The sequence below is a fragment of the Mauremys reevesii genome, linkage group 5 (genome assembly GCF_016161935.1).
Source record: "Mauremys reevesii isolate NIE-2019 linkage group 5, ASM1616193v1, whole genome shotgun sequence".
NCBI classification, from domain to species: Eukaryota; Metazoa; Chordata; order Testudines; family Geoemydidae; genus Mauremys; species Mauremys reevesii.
In genome coordinates, this window is record NC_052627.1 from 5,781,264 (window position 1) to 5,802,944 (window position 21,681).

The following is a 21,681-nucleotide window of genomic DNA, read 5'->3' on the forward strand; positions in this document are numbered from 1 at the left end:
ATATTCTAATATAAAATATAAATGTAACATTAAATCAAATGCATTTCAAACAAAGTCATTCCACCAAGAAAAATGGAAACGATTTATTTTTACACACACACACACACACACACACACACACACACACACCATTTCCTTGCAATCAACACATACCTGCAGAAAGTTTCAATTTCTACAAATCAGCATTTTCTGACAGAAAAGCATACAGTTGGAAAGTTTTTGACTACTTCTAGTAAGTATGTGTATTAAACTACAAAGCTCTATTGATGGGAAACAGATGCATGTGTGGATTCATGTCAACTTCCACCAAAACAAGGAGACTTGTGTCGGGTTTGAATGTAGACCAGGCCAAGAGACGATGGGCCAAATCCTCAGCTGGTGTCAATTGTTGTAAATCATTGGAGCTTCACTGATTTACACCCTGTGAGGCTCTGACCCAGTAAATATAGAAGATAAAACTGTCTCAAACTCCTATAATGTATAGAGTGGCAGATGACAGCTAAGCTAGTGATTTGAGTTGCTTAACAATTCTTATATTTTGCTGATGTTAACATTTGGTTTCAGGAACTGCATTGTGATTAAACTTCTTTAATTACAAATCTTTATTGACATAAAGAATGCTCCTTGCATGCCCCTAAAGTGCAATACGAAATTAGCTCCCATTTACTATTTAGTGTTGTCTGCTGATTCCTCTCCCACCCAAAGCTGTAGTTCAGCTAGTTAGCTGCTGCAGTGCTGATCTACATAGCCTTTGTAGCAGTATTTTTCTCATTAAAAATGTAGCAGCTGTAATTGATGGAGACGGAGGGGAAAATGAAGTTTCTTAGTTGCTTTAGTAGTCAATTGGAATTTTTAAGTGGAGAAACAGTGATGGATATTACACTAAACCCTTCAGAACAGTGCTTAACATTCGCAATAGAAGTCAACCATGGGTCTAGGCTGTACAGATGCAAGTATTCAATGTCTGAATGATCAACTTCAACTTATTTAGAATAAAAAACTCATGACATTAGAGAGGCCCCATTTGGATAAAGAGGCTTTGATGACCATGGAGAAAGTCTATAAGAAGGAACAACTAGAATGACAAAGGATTTAAGGCAAATGGTTAGGGAGACTCAGGCTTTTGCCTGTGTAATTCCATTGGGGTTAATGGAGTTACATTGGTGTAATTGAAGTAACACAGTCTAGAGTCTGTGTGACCTTTTGTGGATCATCCAGACCAGTACGGGGTTCTGTCACTGCTTGGCTTGTAACTTTGGGTATCTTAATGCCATGCTGCTCTGGCTCAGAGCTATGACACCAGTAGCCAGCCTACATTCGTAAAGATCTCGCCTTGGCTTCCACCCACCTAGTTCCTCCTTGAAGGATGACCCCAACAGCCTTTCTGGTACTGAATCTCCCCAGGTCCACCCCCAGTGTCTTAGCTATCAGACACTTGGACTTTTTCCCTTCTGGTTCGTCACCCTTGAAGATGTGAAACCTACCCCCAGTTACAAGACCGCTCCACCCAGATTAAACTTGCTTGGGGTAAAAATAAAGAAAATGTGTATCTAATGGGAAAGTCACAGCTTAAAAAATGAAATAGTAAGAAAAAAAACAAACACATGCAAGTTAGGCAGAAAATAACCAGAGAGACACACCTCAGGCATCTATAAATTCTGTGAGACTGGGGTTTTCTTTTCAGTTTCAGTGTTTCCCCATTAACTTTAATGGTCCACCGTTGTCTTTTCCTTGGTTGTACAATGCTAGGTGCTTGGCGTTAGTTTCCAACTAGCCTGGGCGGTGCCCCTGCCGGATTGCTTCCCCACACTGCTGGGAGGTGATGCTTCAGTTGCACCTCAGTAACAATGGCAATTTTCTACATATGCCTGCATTCATAACAGTAACCTGGATACAGATATCCTAATGACTGTCCAGTTCAGAACATTGCAAGCTTTCCTAAAAGACCTTCCTTAACGTATATTTTACTCCTGAGGGCATTCTGTGCCAAAAAATTAAAAATTCCGCGTAGTTTTTTTAAATTCTGCAAGTTTTATTTGTCAATAAATAAATGCAGAGGCTCTAGCATGGCAGCGGGGAGCACAGGCCGCTAGGTGCATGAAGGTGGAAGATCACCCTGCAGCCCCCCCACTCTCAGGACATGGATTCAGCGGTGTGGCTGCACCTGACCCTGACACAGGACAAGACTGTCTCAGAAATATCGTGAGGCAATGCCCCTCTGCACCTGGTGCACCAGGTGGGAGGTAAGTAGTCTCAACCAGACAGGATCCAAGTGTGGAGGGGCTCAGTGGGAGAGGGGGCGGAGGGATCCAGGTGTGGGGTAAGAGCTCTGTGTGGGACAATCTGGGTGCAGGCAACTCAGTGCAGGGTTTAGGTGTGCGGGATCTGGCTGCACAGAGGCTCGTTGGGGGGTGGGGGTGGGGTTCCAGTGCAGGGACAATGGAACTCTGCAGGGGTTTCCAGGTGAAGGAGGTTGGGGCTCAGTGGAGGGGTCTGGGTGTGGAGGTTTTGAGGGGGGGGAGGTGTCTGGGTGCTGGGGGAGTAAGTCTTGGTGGGGTGGGGGTCTGGATGCAGCTAATTGGGGGCCTGGATGTGGTGGCTCAGGGTGGGGGTTTGAGTGGGGGGAGCTCAGTGGGTGGTGTTCTAGGTGCAGTGGTGGGGGTACGGAGGCAGGGGGTCTAGGTGCAGGGGGGCTCCAGATGCAGGGGTTGAGGTTCAGTGGGGTTTGGGTATGGCGGGCTAGGGGGTTCTGGGTGAACGGGGTCAGGCTTGGTGGGGGTGTCTGGGTATGGGAGGTCCGGATGCACAGGGGTTGGTCGAATAGAGGAGCAGCTCCCTGTACAGTGCCCTCTCCACCCACAGTTGAGGAGCGATGGGGGCAGGAAGCAGAGGAGGATGCTGAGCTTCCTGCAGCTGGGGGAGGTTTCTGGCAGTAGGTCTGACCAGCCCCAGCCACTCCTTGCAGGGGAAGAGGAAGTCTTGTCTTCTCCTGCCACCAGCCCAACTGGGACTAGCAGCTGATTCCAGCTCAGGGTAGGAGCCACTGGCTGGGGTGTCCCCAGATCTGTGGTGATTTACCTCTCTGCCAGCTGCTCTGGGTGCCTGAAACGATGTACCTGCGCAGCTAGGGAGTGGTGTGTGACTGCTCTTGTAGCTTCCCTGTCAGAAAGTCATTTTTCTGCAGGCAAGCAAAGAAATCCATGGGGGACATGAATTCTTTGTGCACTATGTGGCACAGAATTCCCCCAGGAGTAATATTTACACAAAACATTGGATATACCCAGTTGATTCAATTGCTTACTCTTTGGGGTTCAGACCCCTGTTCTCCCCTGGGGGTGCTTGGACCCTGATTGTCAGTCAGCACCTCAGCACCAGAGTTTTGAGAGTATTTAGGCACATGTAGGTGTCTAGTGGGATTTTCAAAAGTGCTTAAGCATCTAACACCCATTGGAAGTAGATGCCAAGGCACCTTTGAAAATATCCCACTAGATGCTCTCTGCAGCTTTGTCTCCATTAGAAAATTTTACCACTGTAGCTAAATCTGTTTGGAGTGTGTGTGTGTTGCTGGGAAGAAATAACTCCTCTAACTGATATAGCTATGCCGGCAAAGGTCCTAGTGTAGAGGCAGCTACATAAGCAAACAAGCTAATTCGGTGGTACAGTTTATTTGGTTTGGGTAACTGGTTTAAGCTTATATCGGCAAAAGGACTCTTGTTGACCTTATAGGTTGGAAGGTTTGGGGGTTTCTGCCTTACAGCTCTATTGGATGTCTGTACCAGCAAACTCTTTTAAGTGTAGACAAGACCTGCATCTTTACATGTCTAAATACCCTTATGAATCTGGCCCTAAGTCTATTCTTTGGAGAAAACAGGTGCTGTAGCAATATTCCGTATTCTCATCTTGATGTCCAAGAAGATGCATATTGAGATCTGCTAATTGAAATCCTTTAATGGGGACAATATCAAGGTGAAAACTTCAGTTTAAGTTGATTTTCAGTGTGAAGTAGTTTAACTTCCGGGTTTGTTTTAACTCTGTTTGTTTTAATTAATTGCTGTTATGCAGTGGCTAGGCAGGTGGCCAACAGGGACTACGGATCTCATTAATCCCCCTTCTCTTTTACACCAGAAAATCAACAGCCAACCAATCCACTCAATGCCTATAGTCTGCACACAGCTACTTTGGGTAACCACACGTTCCCCTCACCGTTGCTTGCATCCTCCTTCCTTCCCATCATCTGTGTATTACACCCACCCATTGCATTTTTTCCCTCGTGGACCCAGCAACTGCACGGAGCTCACTGCAGGATCTGAGCCCTAGATGGATGTAAGCTCTTCAGATCAGAGGCTATCTCTGACTCTGTTTGTACAGATAGGGGACGTTTTACCAAGCTGTCATCTTGCTATGAGTTCGTATCAGTTATTCCATTTGGTGTAACAAGTTCCAGGTGGACAGTCAAAATTGCTTTCACTCCTAACGTGTGTGTGGGTTTGTTTGTTTGTTAAATACAAGCTGGTTTTACTCTTACATCATCACGTGAAAGGGCTGAACATTTATCACACTCAGGAGTGACCCCTTCCAAACAAACATGTTACTTAGCTATGGGTATCATCATACTCTCCATCACAAATAGGATAAACCAGTAGCCTGATTCACTGCTACATTACTCCACTTTTCCACTGAGGTAACTCAGCTGAAATCAGTGCAGTTACACCACTGTAAACCTGGAGTGACCCACAGGTGAATTGAGCTTGGTATTTCCTTTCCTGGAAATGAACTGAGAGCGGGACTGTACACAGATGTATATGTCGTAGTCCCATTGATTCTAGTTATGGGGGGTGGGATAGCTCAGTAGTTTGAGCATTAGCTTGCTAAACCCAGGGGTGTAAATTCAATCCTTGAGGAGGCCATTTAGGGATCTGGGGCAAAATTCTCTCTGGGGATTGGTGCTGCCCTAAGCAGGGAGTTGGACTAGATGACCTCCTGAGGTCCCTTCTAACCCTGATATTCTATGATTACTCATGTGAGTAAGTGTTCATCAGTGGGAGTAGTGGACCTACAATCTGACCCTGGAGAAATTTATTCTTAATGCTTGGCTGTATGGGAAAGTTGTGCCGGCATATCCTTCCTGTTTTCCAGCAGAAGTTGGCTGTTCACAAATCATCTTATGTCAGTTTAGGTTACCACTTAAATCACCATAATGAAACTGGTTTGGAATAGATGCTGTGGGTGGTTTTTGTTGTTTGTTTTTGTTTTTTTTTCCAGCATTGCTGAAGAACAGACTAATTCTTTACTGTTGCATGGATCATGATATTTTAGCTCCTTGTTTGGAATAATAGGTAAGAGATCAGCATAATTAGCTTGAAAAAAGGAAAGAACTAAATGTATTGTGCTTTGTTTAGATGTAAGTACAGGTTGGATTCCAAGGACCCAGCTGCAGTTTTGAAAGTGGATAAAAGAGAAATATGCAGGGAGGGTGGGAGAGAAATAAAAATAAAAAATACAGGGGAAGGAGTAAAGTTAAAAGCACAAAGAGTTTCAGCTAGCAGCTTTGTTGGCAGGCCCAGCACAGGGGAAGAACTGAAGAGCTAGGGGAAACTTTAATCATTGTACCCCTAAGTTATGTCTACACTGCAATTAAACACCCGTCAGCTGACTCGGGCTCAGGCTGCAGGGCTGTACATTTGCAGTGTATATGTTTGGGTTAGGCAGAAGCCCAGGCTCTGGGACCCTCCTCTTTCACGGGGTCCCAGAGCCCTGATTCCCGCCTGAGCCCGAATGTGAACACTGCAATTAAACAGCCCTTTGTGCCTGAGTCAGTTGTCACGGGTCTGCCGTGGGTGTGTAATTGCAGCATGGACATACCCCAGTAGTAGGTCGTGCAGCTTGGTTTGAGAAGCTTTGGTGGAGCAGCAGTGAGATGTATGCATCCTTGCTACCAGTGTTGTACCATTTCAGTTGGTTCTTTTTTCCAGTTATATCAATTTGTGGCAGAACAATGGGTCCTTAGGGCCCATCACTGCAGGCTGTGCTAGTCACTGCTTTGGGAATGGGAAGGAGATTGGTCAAGGTTGGTTGGGTTTTTTCTCCTTCCTTGCAGCTCAATCTAGGGGTTGGATTCTGGGCAACTGGAGGTCTGGAATTCTCTCCATTCTGGGGGTCACAGTTTGGACCTACGTGAGAGTCGTTTAGTTGTCACAACTTTTGGCAGGTGCCCGGTGCATGAACTCGTTGCTTTATGCTCCAAATCCAACAAGGTAACATAGTGGGCATCCTGGGAGCATCTCCTTGTGAGATGGGGGCATTGTCTCTAACTCCCTTGGGGCACATGCGAACCAGGGGCTGAGGCATTACCCTGGAGAGGAGAGAACTGCCTTGCTAATGCACTTGATGGAAGTGCTGGCTGGGGGCAAGGTCCCCTCTTGCCTCAACCCCCAAAGGGGGAATGATGCTAGTGGGCAAGTAGAGGCATCCAGAAACCCTCCTTGTGTGATGATTGGCTCCCCCTTCTGTGGGAGCCCCCACGTTGACTAATCAAGTTGTGGCCTGGTTAAAATACATATGACATGTCTTTGCCTTCCTCTGTGTGGTGAGCACACCAACAGAGACCTTGGTCTCAAATTCTCTGGGGTACTAGATATTCCGAATGCATGGAAAGGATGGTGCCTCAAGTTGAATAGCCTTGGTCCATCCAATTGAGAAGTGGCAGCTGTAGGCTCTGAGGTGAATTCTAGCTAGTTCTGTGTGCACCAGATTGGTCGAATGGAAGCGACAGTCATGTGATCTGGAGGGAAAAGGTATCGAGTGGAGTAGAATGCCAGGATCCTGACAGCTATGACAAAGTTGGAGAAGTGTCCTGGGATGGGGAAAAAGGGCAAAGCTATGGTCTTTTTCATGTTCTGGCCAGTCCTACTGGTTCAACTGAAGGTGTGGTTTTAAACCCATTTAGTTTCACCAGCACAAACCTGTGTGTGGACACTCTTATTTTGGCTTAAGGGAGACTTATTTTGGTTTATCTGAAACTGACTAGAAACAAATTTTATCTAAATTGGTATGAGCCACTCTTACATATACATAAGAGTATACACACAGGGATTTGCACTGTCTTAACAAACCCAGTTTAATTAAATCAGTGCAGATAAGGCCTAAGATTTCTCCATATTGCCTTTACTTAACAGACGTTTTCCAAGAAGGGCCCCTGACAAGTGTTTGGGGGTGGGTGCCCGCAAGCGCGCAATAAGCTAGCTAGCTTTGCCCATATTTATCTAAGGTTATTTCTACACTTAAACCACTGCAGTAGTAAGACCAGCCTTAAGCATTTATAAGGTGCCAGTGACCTTGGTATCCTGCTAATGTAGAGATTTATATCTGCCCACAAATTCAGTTCTTGCCTTGGCATCTCTGCTGGCAGACCAGTAAACAGTTTCTATGCAGAATGTGATTTTCTAGTTTAGGAATAGAACCATTCAGATTAGAACTCGGCGTTTTAGTGAGAAATGTCTAAAACGTTTACATAACCTATTTACATATGAATGCAAACATTGCAGACTTTATATTAACAGCCCTTGTTGTTGCTCATTACTATGCATAGAAAAAGACATCACAATTTCCAGCAGTGTCTACAAAATTATAAATATGTGATAGAGTAATTACTGATTTGGAAATCCAAATTATATTAAAATGATTGTAGCATCTGTGTCTCCAAAAAACCTCTCCATTTGTCAATTCCAATCTTTTATTGCTCAGGCAGTAAACATGGTTCTGATGTCTGTTTACATAGTTCTTTATTAATCCCCTATTTTTAAAGACTTGATGCCCAAGTATTGGAAATCAGCCTTTCGTCCCCACAACAACAATGAAGGGAGAGGGGAGAGAAATAACAACAGTCCTTGTGGGATTATTTTTATGGGCACTTTTCTATGTGTGGGTTAGTCCCATTGCATTCAGTAGCTGGATGCAATTCAAGTCTTCCCGACTTGTGTATGCAAGGTAAAAATTGAGGGCCGTATTCTGATGGCCTTACGTTGAGTAGTATCTTACTTCCAACAAAGTCCAAATGGAGTTATTGGGGATATTTATGGAGTAAGGAGCTAGTCCATATGAGTAAGAGTATCAAAATCTGGCCTTCAGGAAGTAAATAATAATGATACGTAGATCTTATGCAGCGCGTTTCATCCGTAGATCTCAAAGCGCTTTACAAAGGAGGTCAGTAGGGTTGCCAACTTTCTGATTGCAGAAAACCGAGCACCTGTGCCCTGCCCCAGCCCTGCTCCTTCTCCAAGGTCCTGCCCCTGCACTGTCCCTTCTCTTAGGCCTCACTCCCACTCACTCCACTCCCCCTTCCTCCATCGCTCACTCTCCCGCACCCTCGCTCGCTCATGTTCACCGAGCTGGGGCAGGGGGTTGGGGTGAAGGAGGAGGTGAGGGCTCTGGCTGGGGCTGTGGGCTCCAGGGTGGGATCAGAAATGAGGGTTCCAGGGTGCGGGGAGGGGACTCAGGGCTAAGGTTGAGAGGGTTGGTGTGTGGGAAGGTATGCGGGCTCTGGGAGGGAGTCAGGGCTGGGGCAGAGGGTTGGGGAGTGGGAAGGGGCTCAGAGCTGTGGCAGGAGATTGGGGCATGGGATCTGGGCGGCACTTACATCAGGCGGCTCCTGGAAGTGGCTGGCATGTCTCTGTGGCTCCTAGGCACGGGGCAGCCAGGGAGGCTCCACTCGCTGCCTGACCTCGCCCACAGGCACCACCCCCACTGTTCTCGTTGGCCCTGGTTCCCGGCCAATGGGAGCTGCAGAGCCGTGTGGAGCCAGGGCGGGTAGGGAGCCTGCCTTAGTCCACTGCGCTGGCCCTTCAGCGGTGCTGATCAGAGCTTCCAGGGTCCCTTTTCAACCGGGCATTCCGGTTGAAAACTGGATGCCTGCCCACCGTAGAGGTCAGTATTATTATCCCTATTTTACAGCTGGGGAAACTGAGGCCTGGGGAGATATGTGACTTGCCCAAGGTCCATGGCTGAGCTGGGGATAGAACCCAGGTCTCCAGAGTTCCAGCCCAGTGTTCTATCCACTAGGCAGCACTGTCTAGAGGAATTTATTTACTGCCCACTGTAATTCCTCCATTAGCACCCAATTTATGACAGCAGCAAGTTCCAAACTGTCCTGCTGGGGGTGACTGGGCTCCTGCGAAGTCTGTGGGAAGACTCCCATTGACTTCAATGGGACAGGATTTCACTCCTGTTTTTGAAAAGAACGCTGTTTGTGCTCCAGACTACTTGAAAGTCCTTATTTCTTTTTCCTCCCTTGCCCGCTCCTTCTGCTAAGAGCTACCACTTTAGCCACAGTCTTGCCTCTCTGGGTGCTAGAGCCTTTGCCCCTTTGGCATCGCCTGCTGAGAACATCTTACCACTGCTTGCACCTCCATCACTATTCAAATCTCCCCTAAAAACCTGCCCCCGCATTGCTAGTCTCTTCATTTCTTTTTACCTATTACACTAGTTGCATTGCGTACCCCCTTAACTATATTGTCTGTTAGCTGAATGGGTCATGTAGCTTGTATACAAAGCTGTAATTCTCTGATTTCTGTAACCTGTTTTGAGATGCGTGAGCATGAAGGACACTATATACAGAATTTATAATAATCATATTACTAAGCAAACAGCTTCCATTCCAGCCTTTCTCCAAAGGTCATGTATGCTGTTGGACTGATCATAACCGGCTAAGCATGGATGTCCAAGGTGGGGACAATTAACATACACAATGAGCCTTCTACTGACCATCATACTGTCCCTGGGAATGGTCAGCCATGGCTCATATGGGACTCACAAGCACTGTGCTAGGCTAGAGATGGCATTGGCAATGACCTCCTCAAAGGCGTGCAATGAGAACAGAGCCACGTGTCCACTTCCAAGTGGACAATCAAGCAGAGCTGTGAAAGACCGTGCTGCTACTGCAACGTGCACCCTCAGAGCTTCAGATGGAGTTGTGGCTGAGTCAGCCAGAATGCCTCCATTGGCTCCCGTTCTGGCCCAGCCCTCATTCCATCCTTTTTCACAATGCAGCCAGAGGTCAGAGCCCTATATTAGCATTGAAATGTTTCTGGAAGCCAAAATGATGTCATGAGAATAAAGCATTTAGCACACCTGTGGAGACATTTGAATAACATTCAGCATAGTTTTTAGTGCATGAGCGATGAAAGATCAGAATTGACAAATGCTGTGTGTGCCACAGATAAAGAGCATTATTTATTTACTCAGCAAAGTTGGAATATGGCTCTCTCTGTTTTTTGAGAAAGATGGCACAATATTTGTGAAGGCTGGGGACCCCACGGCCGGTTTTAGCCATAACTCTCTAGATCCAATTTTTCTGCAACTGCCTGGTGGGTCGGCAGTCTTTAGTTAGGAACTGGTTCAAGTGAATTTACAGATATGAACTTCCATTTGTATTGTAGGGATTATTTGAATTAGTCAATATTTTAGCCTTTCTCTGTGAATCTGTTTACACTACACTGTTTCTGAGCAGCATCCGTGTGCGCATACTGGCCAAGTCAGTATAATGAAAGGCACTGATTTTATAAATATAGAGTATTTGGGAACATGAACAATGCTTTAAGGAGCATTTACTGCATAAAAATCCTTTTCATCTTCCCAGCAATTGAGCAATGTTGAACTTCCAGGGAACTGCTGAAAAATGGATGGGAGTTAATTGGGTGCTATATGTGGCTGAATGTCCCCTTTGACTTATGGGACAAGCACTATTTGCACTAATAGAGGAAATACAATGCCTTCGTTTACTGCCCTTGGACTTAGAGTGACTCAGTCTTGTCCACCAAGTCTAAATGGTATGTTATCTTTAGTGCATTCTGTTCAATATGTTTTTTCTGTGTGGGGGGCATGGTTTACCATCTTATTTTTTCCTATCCATATTGGTTTTTTTAAAATATTAAATGCAATATTTGAAGTCATGTAAACCTGAATGTGATAATGCAGAGTCGGGTGAATAATGCAAAAGAAAATTCTACCAATAATTTGAAATCTTGCATGTTTTTTCCCTAGGAGAGTGCTAGCTTTTTGTGTTTGCTTTCTGTGATCTCATGGGGAATTAAGTTTTAAGAATAAAAATCTTTGAACAAAGTGAATTACAAAGTTGCTTGTATGAGTAGTCATGGAAAACAACATTTAAACACACCTGCACAAGTATTTCCACCAGAATTCCTTACAAGTGTATGTAGTCCTGGAATAACAACACCACAATGCAATGTGTTTGTGTGGTTACGCACTGGACTAGTTTGCAGGAGATTTGGGGCCTGGCTCTCGTAGGTCCATTGCAGATATTCACCGTGGCCTTACGCAAGTGAATAGTCTTGGTGAAGTTATTGTTATTCCTTTTTTGATCTGAGTGGCCAATCACAGTTCGGGGCTGTGGGGATTTTCCATTGGGAAGCAGAAACGAATGATGAAGTCTGGTATTTCCTTTGATGCAGTCTAATTTATTTACTCATTTATTTATTAATTCCACCCATCACAAGGTTTAACCCAGCTCATAATACCAGTCATCAATGTATTCATGTACGTGAGCTGTTTAGCTGCTACTGGAATGAACAATATATAGAAAAATCTATAAACAAACAAGAATGAATTAATCAGATCAGCCACAATTAGTTTAGACCGCTTCAGATATCTTTAATCAATGCATAAAAATTGAAAAGATATCAAATTAATCAAATTACAAAAAACTACCCCACTTTGAAACTAGTTTGAGTCTCACTGTTGCAAATCACATTTAACAGGGTACATCACGTGTGTGTTAGGGGTTTACACAGATCTGTTTCCATCAGCGTAACTATACCAGTGCAAAAAAAAAAAATCAAACCCAATATAGATAAGCCCTTGGTAATAAACAGGAGTGAGAAGTCCAGTGGGGGCTTCTTCAAATCTTCCTGGACTTCATTTCTTGTTCCCTTTGCTGAGGCTCCACCTGCTTAGTTTTAATGGTTTCTGCAGTGTACCTCTGGGCTGGGCTGGCAAGAGAGTGGTATCCCTCAATGTGACGCAAGTGCACCTCTATAATTAGACATCAGGGAATGCTACAGAAGGAAATAGTCAGCCCTGTCCTTGCCCCGGAGACTGTCTGTCACCTCTGCACCACAGCCTTCACCTGCCTGAGAGAGCAAGGGATTGATAAATATAAATGTAAACATGCACACACGGAATTGGATACGGTAAAAAGCCCAGTGACAACTAGCAAAGGCGGTGGTGTCCGCTGAGGGCTGTGATGTCATTTGAGGCACAGTATTTCACTGGAGCAAAAAAACCACAGCCCTGAAGTCCACACTGCCCACAAGTCCATATTTCCTGGCATTCTCAAGTGTGGACCTGCGGGCTGTTAAAGTGCTGCAGAGAACTGGCTCCTCACACACTGTTTGTGACTGCCATCTTGGACTTGCTTCTCATTGGGTAGAAATCCCTGTAGTCATCACTGAAACTTTTACAGCTTGATTTTATGTATGTTTAGTACACGAAACCTGACTGTCCAGTGAATCTAAGCCGTTGGCTCTGAGTGTGTGTTTGCAGCTGCTTTGAACACTTTACATTTCTGAAAGGCTAAGGACTAGATTGCTTCCCTAAACTAGCTCCTTCACCCCACTAAAGTGAAACGGAGGCGATAGAGGAGCGAGTTATGGCATTGAGGGCAGCAGAATACAAGGGTGTGGACAAGGTTTTTAGCCAGTGGGGTGAAGAAGCAATATATTTCCGATCTGTTATAGATAATGTAGAGGCAGCCTGGATGCATGCATTGGAAATGGGTGGAAATGACCCTGAGGAAGGAAAGATGGTGGCACTGTGTATGCCAATACAGAGAGGAGAGGGAGGAGAGGCTTTAGCAAGAAGAGGATTTAGGGATTCTTAGTGATCTCACAAACTATTATTTATTATTAATCATGTTTATTCTGGTAGTGCCTAAGAACCAACAAAGAATCGGTCTCCACAGCGCTAGGTGCTGTACAGACATGGAGTAGTAGACGGACCCTGCCACAAATACTTACACCTAGACAAGACAGACACAGGGTGAACTACTCTCCTGTGATGGTCATGAGGACCCTTCAATATACACTCAGTTATACTTCAGTTACCCAAGTAATATCTTTCTTACCAGCCTGGTCCAGCTCCTATTCAAGACAGTGGGAGTCATTGCACTGACTTGACGGGCAGTTAGTATCAAGCTATCCATTCACAGATGATACATTAGCAACATAACATTTACGCAGGGCCAGATTGTAAACCACTTACTTACACTGATGGGCGCTTGCTTCCCTGAGTAGTCCTGGGTGAATAGTGCGTTCTTACCCATGTGAATAAGGCATTTACAAGGTAGCACATACCATGGCGTCCATCCTCATAATGTTGCTGGGAAAATGAGCAAGTAGGTTGTTCTCAGTCTAATGCAATTTGAAGGAATCTGTGGCATGAGGGAGAAAGCATTTTGGGGGGTGAAATCCCACTGAAAGATTTTTTTTAAACCCCTCAAATTCTGCATCGGCATAGCAGTGCAGTTCTGTCGTAAACCAGAGGGGGTCATTTAATTTTATTATTTGCTTTTGTTAAGTAACAGAAGCTTAATTAAGTTCATTCTGAATGTAATAAAGCAGTAGAGCCAAATGTGGGTCAGTCCCAAGTAATCGTTTCATTGTGTTGGCAGCTGTTTAACTGATGCTCAAGTGTTAAATAAAAATACTGGGTTCTAAAAAAAATCTAAGTGGTCTTTTTCGTAGATTCCAGGGCCGGAAGGGACCATTATGATCATTGAGTCTGACCCTGTCTATAACACAAGCCAGAGAACTTCCCCAAAACAATCCCTAGAGCAGACCTTTTTAGGGAAAAAAAAAACACAATCTAATCTTGATTTTAAAATGGTCACTGATGGAGAATCCACCCATGGGCCTTGGTAAGTTGTTCTAAAGGTTAATTACTCTCACCCTTAAACATGTACTCCTTATTTCCAGTCTATCTCCAACTTCCAGCTTGTATTATACCTTTTTCTTCTAGATTAAAGAGCACATTGTTAAATATTTGATTCCCATGTAGGTACTTATAGACTGTGATCAAGTCACCCCTTAAAATTCTCTTTAAGCTAAATAGATTGAGCTCCTTTAGTCTGTCACACTAAGGCAGGTTTTCTAATCTTTTAATCAGTCTCATGGCTCTTCTCTGAACCCGTCTCCAATTTATCAACATCCTTCCTGAATTGTGGGCACCAGAACTGGACACAATATTCCAGGAGCATTGCCACTTTTGAACCTAGTTACTTAACAGTGAGGTTCTGAGATTGCTGGATGTCCAGTGGTCTTTAATTACTCACTTGTGGAATCACTTGTTTTGTTTGACCGGCTAGTATTAAATTTTTTCAGTAATAAGTCTCTGCTTTTGTTTCTGAATAACTCCTAAGACAGAGGAATGTGTTGTACTTTCTCTCCTCTCACTACCCATAATTTCTGAAAACAGGACTCTGATAAATTGTTGTGAACACTGTCGGAGCCAAATTGATCTTTCACAATACATTTCCCTCCTTTCTCCAGGATTGATGCTGAAGCTGTGATGTCAGTAAGATTCACAGGACTGCATGCTTGACAAAAAGGATGGCATTAGCTGTTATTATAACACAAGAATTCTCCAGATATCTTGTTATCACTCTCTTTCATTAAATGTGAAAGTTAGAGACAGAAACTTTAATGATTTTGGTAAAATACTATACATTGCTCCAGGACTGCTTCTGACATTCCAGAGCTCAGTCTACCTATCAAGCACCCAACATTCTTCTCAAAAAACCATTTCCTTCTTTCTCTGAAGTGTGGAATTTCCCCCCAAAGTTATAGGGTCTGTAAGGCAGGACCAGATGAGTTTCGGTCATGCACCAGTGACAGGCTTCAGATCCAGTGTCCTGCATTATGGCCAGAGATAGGAATTTGATAGCACTGGAGGAGAGTTGTGAGTTCCCACTTGGTCTTTCTTCTAGCACTGGTAGATGGGTGTGAGAAATTGGCCTCCAAAGTGCTTGACAATAACGTGTAGAGAGGTCATTTTTCAAAGTTTCCAAAATGAATATATAACTGCTCTCGCTCCATATTGGACCCACTGCTCCAAAGCACCTAAACATTTCAAATGCATTTAACCAAAACCAAAAAAACGCACATATGTGAAAGACGATGATTTGTGGAGTTATGTGATTAATTTATCATGTGCCTTTGCCCTCTAATCCAACTCCGTAGGACTCATGTTAGTAGGCCTGAGCGGCTTCCACCAGTTAACATTTTAGAAAGTCAACCTGCCACAGAAATGTTCTGTCCCCTCCAATTTAGAATTCCCAGTTCCTGCCCCAGTCGCATCTGTCTAAGGCTCGGGATGAGTGAGATTCAGTATTGATCCAGTGACAGCTTTTTCTTTCCATAAACATATCAGGGCTGGATTAACAGAAGAGCTCAGCTTCCATTCAGGCACCTGAATGAAATGAGGAGGTTTGCAAAAAAACAGTCACTGCCCAGGAGCTCTCGTATGGGAACTCCTGTGTACTGAGTCCTCTTGAAAAGCTACTTTATTTAGGTGCCTAAATGTGAGCTGAACCCTATTGAAAGTCCAGGCCCAGTTGTGGGAGATGAGCTTTTCTGAAAACGTGGACTTTAAGGTCTGGTCTACACTGGTGGGAGGGCAGGTGTCAATCTAAGGGTATGTCTACACTATGAAATTAGGTCGAATTTATAGAAGTCGTTTTTTTATAAATTGTTTTTATACAGTTGGTTGTGTGTGTCCCCACACAAAATGCTCTAAGTGCATTAAGTTGGCGGACTGCGTCCTCAGTACCAAGGCTAGCGTCGACTTCCGGAGCGTTGCACTGTGGGTAGCTGTGGGTAGCTATCCCACAGTTTCCGCAGTCTCTGCTGCCCATTGGGATTCTGGGTTGAGATCCCAATGCCTGATGGGGCAAAAACAGTGTTGTTAGTGGTTCTGGGTACATGTCGTCAGGCCCCCCTCTCCCTTCCTCGCTCCCTCCGTGAAAGCAACGACAGACAATTGTTTCACGCCTTTTTTCTGGGGTTACCTGAGCAGACGCCATACCACAGCAAGCATGGAGCCCGCTCAGCTCACCGTCACTGTACGTCTCCTGGGTGCTGGCAGACGTGGGACTGCATTGCTACACAGCAGCAGCTCATTGCCTTTTGGCAGTAGACGGTGCATTACGATTAGTAGCCATCATTGTCATATTCCTGGGGGCTCTTTTCACCGACCTCGGTGAGATCAGTCAGGGGTGCCTGGGCAGACATGGGAGTGACTCAGCCAGGTCATTCCCACCTTCTGCCAAGCACCCACTGCACCATCTTCTGGCGATGGCTTGCAGTTGTACTGCACCGTCTGCTGCCAGCCTAAGATGGAAAAGATATATGAATCAAAACAAGAAATTGTCCCAATTTGTTTTGTAAAATCACCGGCCTGCTAAACCCAGGGTTTTGAGTTCAATTCTTGAGGGGGCCATTCTGTGTGACAGTTGTTTGTGTTTCTCCTTGATGCAAAGCCACCCCCTTTGTTGATTTTAATTCCCTGTAAGCCATGTCATCAGTTGGAGCAATGGCAGACAATTTTCCTGTCTACCTGGCCAGTGCATCCGAGTTGAGTGCGCTGTCCAGAGTGGTCACAATGGAGCACTCTGGGATAGCTCCCGGAGGCCAATACCATCAAATTGTGTCACACTATCCCAAATTCGACCCAGCAAGGCCGATTTCAGCGCTAATCCCCTCATCGGAGGTGGAGTAAAGAAATCGATTTAAAGAGCCCTTTAAGTCGAAAAAAAAGGTTCCTTGTGTGGATGGGTCCAGGGTTAATTCGAGGTAACGCTGCTAAATTCGACCTAAAGTCGTAGTGTAGACCAGGCCTAAGATATGCAACTTCAACTACGAGAATAGCGTAGCTAAAGTCGACGTATCTTAGATTGACTTAGAATCACTTACTTTGCGTCCTCGCGGTGCGGGATCGATGGCTGCTACTCCCCCGTTGACTTTGCTTCCACCTCTCGCCAAACTGGAGTTCAGCAGTTGACAGGAGAGCAATCGGGGATCGATTTATCACATCTACACTACACGCGATAAATCGATCCCCGATAGATCGATCGCTACCCACCAATCTGGCGGGTAGTGTAGACGTACCCTAACATTTCATTTTCCCAAGGACAATTTAACTTTGCATGTATAGGATAGTATTTAATTATGTCTAGCATTTAGAATATTTTTGCAAAACTCAGCCAACTAAAGAGAAAACATCCTTGATGTTTCCCAAACCCTCCAAGGTTTTATTGTTCCTAGTTAGTATTATCTCACAAAGGTTCAGTTCAAAAGTCCCCTTATCTATCAGATTGTTCTCACCAGAGCATGTCTGTCTGTCTGTCTCTCTATTTTACCCTCTATGCAGAGAGTTGCACTGTGTGGAACAAGCCTGCCCTTACTGGAGGGGTGAACAGGTAGGGTGAGGAGATGGCCATCCAAGTATGGTCCAAAAGGCATCCTAGGGCAGGCTAGGCCCAGGCACACTAGGGGAGGGCTCTCTGGTGGGCGGTCACAGTGAGTAGGCATGTGTGATGCCTGGCTTCTCTCAGTGTTCTATTGAGTGCCGCAGAGGAAAGCTGCTTTGTTGCTGCTGGGCAGAGGCTCTCGAAAAAGAGGCTCCCAAGCTGTCGCATGCATGCTCAGAAGATTCTGCCTGTGGGCACCAAAGTAGATGACTACGTTTTAGACAGTGATAGTTTCAAATAACTCTACTAAGGTTAAAGATAATCTACTCTTCACTTATCCAAATCTTTTGATGTGGCTGAACTGAGATGGAAAGCCCATGTGCACATCCACATAGACACAGGCCATTCTTTATTTAACAACTGTAGTGCCACACAGATGTCTTCTCTTTGCTCCTAAATTTCTTAGGGGGTTACCTAGCTTTGCCTTTCTGGACTATGGGCTGTGTTTGTTTATACTCCATCTACTCATTCAGTTATTGTATCAAGTTTGAGATGGCGTTCAATACAAATGAGTTTAGCCTAAAGCATACTTTAACCTGGCAATCTAGGGGTCGAAGGTTAGTACATTAAACCCGCTCACACAATGCTCATAGCACACTTGGATACTATGTTTTCAACCCAGAAATGCCCTTTAATGTTTCTCTGTCCTTTTCCAGTCTTTGCTGATTGAAAGGAGGACACACATGACTGGTGACCAATTACAGTGTGATAAAAAAATGGCAATAGAGCTGCCAGTAATTAATTGTGGCCAGGCTATTTTTTAAACCTTAAGTCCCCAAAGTGACACATTAATCCACAGAAATGCAGTGGAAAGAGTGTCTGTCTTTCTCCCTTTTGTTAACGATATTACTGAGAGAATATCGCCTTTTATGAATGATCCTTTGAAAATCTCACGTTCACTGTTACTTTTAATTAAATTAAAGTATAATTAACTTTCACTGATGAAAGAGGGGAGGAAAAAAAAACCCAGTAGCCTTCCCTTGAGAGTGACAACAAAGGAAAATTGAGTCCTTTATGTATCCCTCGTTACGGACAGAGTGGAATGCTTACCATAACTAGCCCTTTCTGTCCACACAAGCACACTTAAGAAATGGCTGGAAACTCAGGAATGAGAAAACATGAGATAAAATGTTTGAGTTGCCATGATGGAGAACCATTGAACGAGGTGCAAAGTTCATGTGGACTCCAGCACCATGCTGCCCCCTCCTCCCAGTGTATTTACGTACTTTTAAATTCATGGCCAGCTCTTAGACAAATGTGAGGTGCTCCCTGCAGACAAGGTCGGTGCTCATTAGGAAGTGCCTTTACTGTCACTTGAGTCAATATAAGATGGATCAACTAGTGGAGTCTTTTGGTTCTTAAATCCTCAGCTGTAGAAGCTGGGTCTTTCCAGCTGTGAGTGGCGTGTTCATTATCTCAGGATATGTGGGATAGAACGAATGCTATTGTACCTCTCTATCAAGTGACCGATAGCTCAACATACGCTCCAGATTAGAGGTTGCTGCCCACTCAGCAGATACAGTGGGAGTTATGTTAGTGGTGGGGTTGGGGTTTGAAAGTAAAAAGAGAATCTTTGTAGGGAAAACAATGCTCTGAAAGGCTTGTTATCTCAGCTCTGGGACTGTACTGTGAATATGTGTAAAGTATATATATTTTTTATCTGGGTGCTACTGAAGTTGACAGTGTGGGAATGAGAGAGCTAGTTAGCTTGATACATAGATATGTGAAAAGCTAGGGTGCGCTTTAAAAAAATAGGCAAACTCAATAGTCTTGTTGCAGGTCACTGAGCAAAAATCTTTCATTCAATGGTGCCCTGTTTCTTTGAAAAATCCAATGTTGCACTATTTAAAAATAAATGTTCCTTGTGCCAAAATCCTGCTCAGCTTATCTGGGCATGGGGAGCAAGGGGGCATAACCCTATACTGTCATACAAAGCAGCCATGCTCTGGGGCTCCATGAAGATGGTTGTTCTGGTCTGCAGGAAGGTGGAACAGAGGAGACGAACTTGCATGGGGACAGCAGTGTTGGAGCTGCTCGGGGTGATGGTGGCAAGCTCATGGAAACAAATTCCCTGTTCCCCTAACTGCCTAATACTGACCCTGGTGCTGGCTGTCACCCAGCTGTGGAGCCCTGGAATCACAGCAGACCATGGTCTGTGTAGCTCCAGCGGATCAGGTGGGGGAGGAAAAGAGAGGGAATGGAGCAGGATGCCTCTGTTGTGCTGGGAATTTGGTTGGCCACTAGGGGTGGGATCTTCTCCTCTTTCCCTTTCCAGTTATCAGGCATGTGCCTGTCTCTGGCTTGGTGGGCCCCATCTAAGATCATGGTCTCACATCCCATTTAGAGCCATCGCTCCATGATGTTCTCCTTGAGAATTTGACCCAGTCTCTGCCTCTTACTGCCCAGTGGCATGTAGGGCAGTCAGGCTGGGTGGCCATGGACTCCACCACGCAGAGCTGCTGGAGAGGGAGCAGGATGCATCTGTCATTGGCTTGATTGTGAGGGGATGCTGTCACAGAACCTGTGAGAGATTGGGGGTCGGGTATGAGGCAGGAGAGAATGAGTCAGTGGGAAGGAGGGGGTGTGAGGCATTTTGCTGGGGGAGGCAGGAGAGTGTGTGAGAGAGGATGAAGGTGCAGAGAGCACAGAGAGTTTGGAAAGGAATGATGGAGGAAGAGAGAGGAGAGTGAAAATGTGAGTGGAGGCGGAAGAGAACACAACAGAGGGAAAGCAAGATGGTGGAGAAGAGAAGGAAAGAGAAAACAATTATTACACAACATAGGAAAACCATGCTGAGGGGGAAAGAGTTTGTGAAAAAGAGGAAAAGAGATAATAAGATCCATGGCAGAGGAAAAGTGGGCATGGGCGAGTGAAATGCAAAGAGAGAGGTAAAAGAAGTGCAACAGTGACAAAGGATATTAAGCATGTTTTACTTAGTAGAAAGGGTAGATGCAAAATGATGCAATACCTCGCCAAATTTAAGTTTGTTTTTGTTTCTAAATGAATGGGATCAAATGTGCTTTGAAAGTGGATTAAGCTAAACAGGATCAAGGCACTCTTATTCCAGAATAAGAGTGTTCACACATGGAGTTAATCAGGAACAACACCATCTGTAGACAAGCCTTATTTAGTTCAGTTCCAATGGAAATACTCATCCAGAGGTATTTTGTTACAGAGTCTGGAGTCTGGATCACTTGTGGCTTGGGCTGGTTCTCTCTCTTTCTCTCTCTCTCTCTCTCTCTTTTAATTATATATATATTTTTTAAGTTTCTTGTAACAAACTAGGGCTGAAGGTAGATGAAGGAAAAACTTGCTCAAGTAAACCCAACAAGACTTAACAGCAATCAAAATAATGCATAATTGTGATTCTTTCATTAGGACCGGAATTTTTGTTTTTGGCATATTTCTACAGAGAGCCTTGAACAGGCTGCAGTTAGTTCACTTTGATCCTGTAAGAAGAGGGCTATCCAAAAGCGCTAGGCACCCTGATAGATAATTAAACCTGTCAATAACAAAACAACAAAATGCAGCAGGTAGCGAGACTCTTGTGCAAACATTGTACGTGCCTGATCGTTCTACCTCAGGAAAGGTCAGAAAGTCAGCTTTTCTGTGCTGAGAAAGATCAATATAAAAGGACCATTCATAATGAAGAAAATGTTAGAGAATATAATCTCCCTGTCACCACCCCCTACCCTTCAAGCATTTGGGGGGGGGGCGGGGGGAACATTTCTGCTTAGGGATTCTTTGTTTCCGAAAGCTAAACACAAACAGAGACTTTACATTTGCTTTTGCGCAGCACAATATTGAAAGGAAATGTGGTGAGCCAAAGACTTTTCTCCTCACTTGTGTGTCCCCGCACACACGCTCCCCCATTTGCAGACCATCATTTGAACTCTATTTAGACACCTATTTTGAGTGAAATTTCTCTTTGCTTCCTATTTACTTTCTCCAGGCTATTATTTTCTCCCCCTCGGTCCTCCCTAAAGGGTTGATTTGGAAATATCACATATTGACAGGGGAGAACACACTCCTAGCTGACTTATTGACTGTGACAGCTTCTTTGCTAAGGCAGCCATCCAGAGAGGAGATGTTGTGTTTCAGAGAGGGAAAAGGATATCTTGCAGCGTTGCCATGAAGGATAATGA

At 44.7% G+C, this 21,681-nt stretch overlaps 1 protein-coding gene and 1 long non-coding RNA gene across 15 annotated transcripts in view; one reads left to right on the forward strand and one right to left on the reverse strand.

Moving 5' to 3' along the window:
* ADGRL3 (adhesion G protein-coupled receptor L3) overlaps nucleotides 1-21,681 on the forward strand; it is an 842,781-nt gene that overhangs the window by 421,357 nt on the left and 399,743 nt on the right. The window lies entirely within an intron of this gene.
* LOC120406077 overlaps nucleotides 11,733-21,681 on the reverse strand; it is a 41,304-nt gene continuing 31,355 nt past the window's right edge. For both annotated transcript variants that reach the window (XR_005599072.1, XR_005599074.1), the window contains 2 exons: nucleotides 13,273-13,441; nucleotides 11,733-12,143 (listed from right to left, as the gene is read on the reverse strand). This is a non-coding gene — a long non-coding RNA (uncharacterized LOC120406077). The remainder of the gene's footprint in view (nucleotides 12,144-13,272; nucleotides 13,442-21,681) is intronic.